The following is a 7,028-nucleotide window of genomic DNA, read 5'->3' as shown; positions in this document are numbered from 1 at the left end:
CCCCCCCCGGGAGAAGACTGTCCGGGGGAAGGCCCCCCCCCCCCCCCCCCCCCCCGCCCCCCGAGGCGACGCTACGTGGAGTGTAAAACTCGCTACGCGTCTGAGCGTGAGGCGCGCTTTACTGTATGGGAAAACATAATCGGCGCGTCGCCCCCTCCAGACGGGGTTTTGGCGCCCCCTCTGGTGCTGCGCCCCTATGCGTTGCATACGCTGCATACCCACTTTTTGCGCCTCTGAGTACCAGTACCGGTACCTGTACCGGTACCACACGGCTCCTTCTTCAAGTTTTGCTCAGAGCTCCAGGATGATCAGTCTGAGCAATCTCAACGCTCACAAACCATCATCAACATTTCCCAGCAGGTCAATATGATCATCGCTCCCTCTGAATCCTTCCATTTTTTACTTATAATATAAAATGAAAGCTGATAAAGCAGTCAGACGCTAACATCATCTTAGCATCTCTTTGCTGTTGTATAGGAACGAGTTTGGGGGGAACATCGCTTACTACTTTTCAACAACTGGAATAATCAATTGAATGATTTTATTTGGAGGGATGACCTAATACAGTGTGCAGTTTGTAGTGCTTTATGTATGATTATGACATGAAACATACTAGATTTGTCAAGTAAAGCCTAACAATGTGATTTGAGTGCTTTTGTTTTTTATGGGATGTTTTTTTTTACTTTGTTTCTACCTTAATATTAATTTTATTAATGCTTTTTTTTGTAGTTTTTAAAGTACTTTATTAATAAACTGACATTTCCATTGACCATTTAATTGTGCAAATTGGAAATATGAAAATAAATTTGCTTAATGTAACACAGCAATATCGAAAACATTCACTCAGTGGTTTTTCAGCTCTATCGAAATTAACATATTTTGCAAAATTGCAATGGAAACACTTTTTGCATCACACAAGTTATGTGATCAACAATCAAATGTTACTACTGGCAGAAAAGACAAAGGAAGGGGTTGGAGCACCATGCCGCTGCATGTTTTCAAGTGACTTATTGCATGAACAAACTTATTAATGTGTGATTTCAACTGTGTTTATTATTTAATTGAAAAACTGAAGTCCCAAAATTGTATTTTTTAGACATTAGTCATCAAATTGTTGCACAGATTTGTAAAGGAAATGCAGCTCCTGATATTCTTCTTCAAGGGTATTTTAGAGGCGTGAAACAGGAGTGAAGTGATGGAGATATGTTTATAGGAAACTTTCATGGACTGTGCTTGCATGCCGTATTATGACATTTAAAATCTTGGACTTTTTCGGGGTACTTAAAGGCTACATTCAAGGACCAGGCTGAACATTATTTTTTTTTTCTAAATTGGCAAGTTTCCATTAAACAAATTTATGTTTGAAATTCCAATTTTAAGGTCAATTGAAACAGAGCTCATGATGTATTTCCGCTGAATGGACACACCAACTGATGCGTCAATTGATGTGATAAACACGTTTAAGACGTTACAAATATCTTAAACATGTTGAAGATGTCGTCTTGAACTCTCTCCTTGTGAGTTGAGCAGGGACCTGCTGCCTTTGCTTCTGCAGCACAACATCATGGCATCTTTTAAAGAGGTCTTAAAAATAAAACCCCTCTTCTTCTGTGTAAACACCACGTCTTTCTCGGCTGATGGAGAGAAAAGAAATTTAACAGCTTCATGATTATTGTTGCCTTGAACATTCAGACAAACTGCATCACTTCTGTCTTCATAAAGCTTTTGCTTCGTTGTGGTGTGTGGGCGAGTGGAAGAAGAAGAAGAAACAGTAGACCTATTTACAGAGTTATCTCCATTGGGTAAGTATTTCTCTGGTTACAGAAACATTGAGACCCATTGCAGCCAGTGTATAATGGCTTGTAGAGGGTTTCTAGATGATTCCTTTTTAGCGTTTTGCAGTGGGTGGAAATGGGTTGTGTTGGGTAGTAGCGGTTACGCTAATTTACTGGAGATTAAGAAAAAAAAAAGTACACACAACTTTCCTAATGCAGTTAATCATGAGCCATAATAATGAATCAACAAATCAGGGTACATTTGATTTTCAGTTTTGGTAAATGGCTCCTAATCGTCTCTGAAGAGCACATCAGCCATCAGAAAGGACCACTTTGAACTTCATTTCTGAAACTACACAGCTTACATTTCATAGGCAGTAAATGGAAAATGTCTTAAGAATATTAGTCAGGACAGATTTTAAAGGCAAGATAACATAATAACTGAACATGACGGGAATGAAAATACCTTCTTGTTATTTTCTTTCTTTTCCTTGCCATTTATGAAGCAGGAGTGTGTTATTAAGCATAAGGTAGTTACTGATTCAGAGAATTAGACATTTTCAAAAAACTTATTTAAAAAAAAATTGCAAATTTATGTGAAAAGCTAGCAAAATTGCACTTTATTGTATTGGCTGACTGATGGACATTTTATGATTCCGGTTATTACTGTCAGAATATATTCCCAGAAATCCATCGGTTTCCACTGTTGAAAATGACCAAACAGTTCTGAGAAATCTGCTTTTGGAAGAACAGAAAAATGGTTACTGGTCACTTATAAACAGTACTTTAAGACGTGTTGTCTAGTGTATTTGCTGGCCTCCAGAATAAATTCACTTATAAATTCAGCACAACTCAAAATAGCTGATGTTTAATTGAACACAGTTGCTTGCCCAATTCCAATTTTCATTTAAAAAAACAATGAAGCACTTCACAGCTGTGTAGTTTAACCAGTGGCATATGTTAGAATATATCTGTTCAGACCAATTTTAGATGCACAAGGTTCATGGAAATTACTGCATGTTCATGAGCGTACACTTAGAAAAATTACTCAACAAATATAAAAAGTTCTTCAACAGAAGAAACCTTGGTTTTATTTTAAAAAAGGATTACAGCACAAGTTAGATTTGTAAGGACCCAAGATTCCTGGACAACATCCTTTAAATATTCAGCACTAAAGTAGTTATATGTGTCTCTAAAATGCTGTGATGAAACCCTAGGCGAAAATTCAACCTGTAAGACTCTTCCGGCATCACGTATCACCAAGCCTTCACCCCAGCCAATCAGGACGCACCACCTCTCTACCTCGATCCAATCAACTGGCAAGAGCTCCTTCAAAAAGGCGAAGCAACCACGGATCCACTCGCTTCAGCTGTGTTTCAACCCACCTCCTCCCCGTTTCCACCACCAGCCTCCCAGACGCCTCCATATGCCTCTCTCCAAGCTCCGCTCCACCACCAGTGACTGAGCCCGGGGGAAGACCTACCTGAGCTTCATTCGAGCCGATCATTCAAGCTCGCTGCGATTCTCAGGATGGACGTCTTCCACCGGTGTCCGAGCGCCAAATTCTCAGTCCAATAAAATTGTCTAACTGCTGTTTCTCTCTTTGTGTGAGTCTCTACAGATTGAAATGACAGAAGATTATTTGTAGCAAATATTTTTATTTCTATCTTCAAATTCATAAGTTTACATACACCAAAATTATTCTGCCATAAAATAATTTAGGAAAGCCCGGATGATGTCATAGCTTTGTAAGCTCTGAATGTGTAACATCATAGAAAAATCAAAATAAATCAGGAAAGATTTCAGGAAGAGAATTGTGGTGTTCCTCATGTCTAGTTCATCCCTACATACAATTTCTAGATGCCTAACTTTGGCACATTTGTAAGTTTAAACAATAAGATGCTAATATAGAAGAAAACAAAAATCCCTTGCTAGAACGCTGTCTGAAGCTGTCAAGAGGGTCATTATCCACAGTGAAGCAAGTTCTGTACCAACACAGGCTGAAAAGCCACTGACAGAGGAAGAAGCCATTACTTTAAAGGCAACTTAAAAAGTCAGATTTTAGTTTAACCATAAAATAACAATTGCAGGTTGCACCAGATTTTAGTTTTCAGTTGCTCTGAATTTCCACAAAAGAATTTTTTTTAACATCATTTCCTGCAAAAGTCAACGTCTCAGAAAAAAAAAAAAATTCCATTCTCATTTTGTAAAAGTGCTTCTTTATTTTAAAACCTAATAACACAAATAAATTGGTGATTCTATATAAATAACATTTCTTATGGTAGATTTCTTGTACAGTATATTTATCATAAACTTTTCAAAGGATCATGTAAAATTTGCTGCAGTGACCAAGTTTTATTGAGGTGGACTGAGGGCAGAAACATCTGAGTTGTAAAGTTTGCACATCCCTAGAGAGAGAGAGTGAAATGTCTTACAGCCTGTGTGATGCTGGCAGAGCCCAAACATAAGAATCAACTGATTTAAAGATTGTTCACACTTATACAACCTGGTTATTACACCTTTATGTTTCCCTCTAAGAGATTTCTTTGTTTTCAGTTGAACACTACAGGAGAAATATATTACAGAAATGGATTTGAGATGAGTTATTGTGACCTCACTTTTTAAACTCTGGAATAATTTGACATTTTACAAAGAGTTCATAAACTTACAAAAGCACAAGCATAAAATGAACTCCAGATTTATGGATTTGACCCTCTGATTCCTCCTCTTATTCTTGTCAGCCTGTCAGACTGAGCCCAGAAGTAAGCAGAATGAAGTCAGTCACTGGCCCTGCTCCTGCCTCAGTAGAAACAAGTCTAATTATTGATTTGTGATCAGATTATTGCTCATCAGGTGTTTTCTCCCTGGCAGGATGGCAGCATGTTTAATTAACCTGGTTTCAAATGGTCACAATGCTGCAGCAGCAGCAGCTCCAGGGCTATCCGCAGCGCCTGCAGCTTCTGAAAACCCTTCAGCCTTGTCACAAAGCCACATCAGAGCGATGCAGACTTCCTCAGGTAATTAACTGGGACCGCTCTCAGCGAGGCCATCACACAGCTCATCATGACGCCGGCAGGGGAGTTTTGTCACGTTCCCTGCAGCCTAAGAAAATACCTTTGTCCTGACACTTTTGACAGCAGCCGCAATTTCAGGGAGATGAAAAGTAGTTGTCGACCGCCGTGTTTTAATAGATACACTGACAAGTCGATGTTCAATGTGGGGCGCTCTCCGACGGAGTGTCTGCTCTCATTTGGTTTCGGGCCGCATCATCATTTTCTCAGGCATCAGTAGGTTTTGGATCACATTAGTGCAGCCGGAGAGAAACTGTAATTGAAAAATTGAAAAGGGGTAGAAATAAAGACGCTTGAAGAGAGAGAAAAAAAAAAAAAAACAAGTCGTCATCTCAAACCGTTTGGTCTGGCCTTTCTGTTCTTATACATGTTCATCATTCTCTTCCATGTGAAAAGTCCAAGCAACTGAATTCATACATATTGAAGTAGTTTAAATGTTATTATGTTGCAAGAAGCTTTAAAGCTTAAGAATGTAATAAGAATATCTTAGTTACATATTTGCTATCACCATGTTTTAACTAACATTACAGATAATCTTCTCCACCTCCTCATTGAGCAACTACTGCTGACTGAAGAAAAACAGTCAGCAAAGCTCACGACCAAAAACAACCAATCAGAGCCAAGAGGAGGGTCTTAATGCTGTCAATCAACTTCATGTACTCACTGCTAAATGTGCCAATGACAGAGAAACAACTTTCCATTCCAGGAAAACCATTTATCTGCTGTTATTGGTGGTCATGCTAACTAGCATTAGCATCCGCAGCATGCTCTGCTGATGGAGATAAGCTGCAGCATAAATAAAAATCTACTGAAAATGGACCAATGAAAATGAGGCATCGTCTTTCCTCTCGCCAGCACTGCTTCCTGTAGATTTTATAATAGTCAAAAAAGTGTCTTTCCCTCCATTTCAGTTTTTACTACTTTGCAATGTCACATAAGTCCACCAAAAATTACATGACAGTTTGTAGTTTCACAGTGAAAAAACATGTAACGGAGTATGAATACTTTTGAAAAACATAGTTTGTCTCTTATAGATGTATTGTTCTGGGACTGACATCATGTAAAGGTTTGATTTTGATATGTGATGGCACTGGCTGTGGAGCTTTAGGGAAAGAAAATATTTTAAATCTTGTGTTTCATAAGCTTCCCATGACAAACTCTGGCTTCTTGCATGACAAATGATTAAAATTCTGCTTTATGAAGCATCTTTAACACATGCAGTAATCTTGTAACTAAAGTCATTGATACTGTTTGAGTGAAGAAACTTATTTGAAAAAATACTGCAGCACTACTTCATCATTTGCTTTTAAAAATGATAAAATATCTTATGTGATAGGTTTGACATTATCAGCAGGTTGTTGACTATTGCAGAAGCAGCATTGAGTTTTTATGGTCCTCTAATCTGGAACAAAACTAGAAAAAACTGCAAAACTACTGAAACACTGATCTCCTTTAACTCAAGTCTAAACACCCACCTGTTCAGAGTTGTATTTGATTCATACTAACTGGAACACTGATTAATATATTTGATTTATATTTCCTTGATGATTTTCATGATACGTTTGACAAATTGTAATGTTTGCTTGTTTTGAAACTGGTCACTGCATGTTTTTATGATGAAGAAGAAATTTGAATTGCCTTGTTGAAATGTGCAATACTAATAAACTTGACATCTACCATTACACTGATTTGTGCAAATATGTAAAAGATATGCAAATCAAATCTAAGAAAACTATATCATTCATGTGACCAATGGACTCATTAAAATACATAAAGAAAGCCTCCTGGAAGCATTTCCTGAAAAATACACAAGTCTGGTTGGCTTTCTTTTTTTTTAGTTTTAAACAACTTTCCTTGTTCATTGTTTGGGTTCTTTATTTATATTTGCAGTGACTAATTGCAGTCTGAACATTTCCCTTGTAAGCTCTTTGCCTTAGGCGCAGAGAGAACAGGTGCAGAGATTCCCCTTGCAGCCTATTTGTGGGAGCAGGGCAGGAAAAAGGTGAGGATTCTTTCACTGTGCATATAGAAATGCTTTGATCAGCAAGGATAAAAAGCCTCTGCTCTTCAGAGAGCACATTGTATGAAGAAGGTCAGAGAAAAACAAACTAACAAAAAACCAAGCCGTATTGAGGATAAAGAATGAAAATAATAGAATACTATGAAGACAGAAGTCTCTGAG

The sequence above is a fragment of the Poecilia latipinna genome, unplaced genomic scaffold (genome assembly GCF_001443285.1).
Source record: "Poecilia latipinna isolate Pla-1442-1.1 unplaced genomic scaffold, P_latipinna-1.0 Scaffold983, whole genome shotgun sequence".
In the NCBI taxonomy this organism is placed as follows: Eukaryota; Metazoa; Chordata; class Actinopteri; order Cyprinodontiformes; family Poeciliidae; genus Poecilia; species Poecilia latipinna.
The sequence above is the reverse complement of the archived record's forward strand: the minus strand, read 5'-3'. Positions refer to the sequence as shown.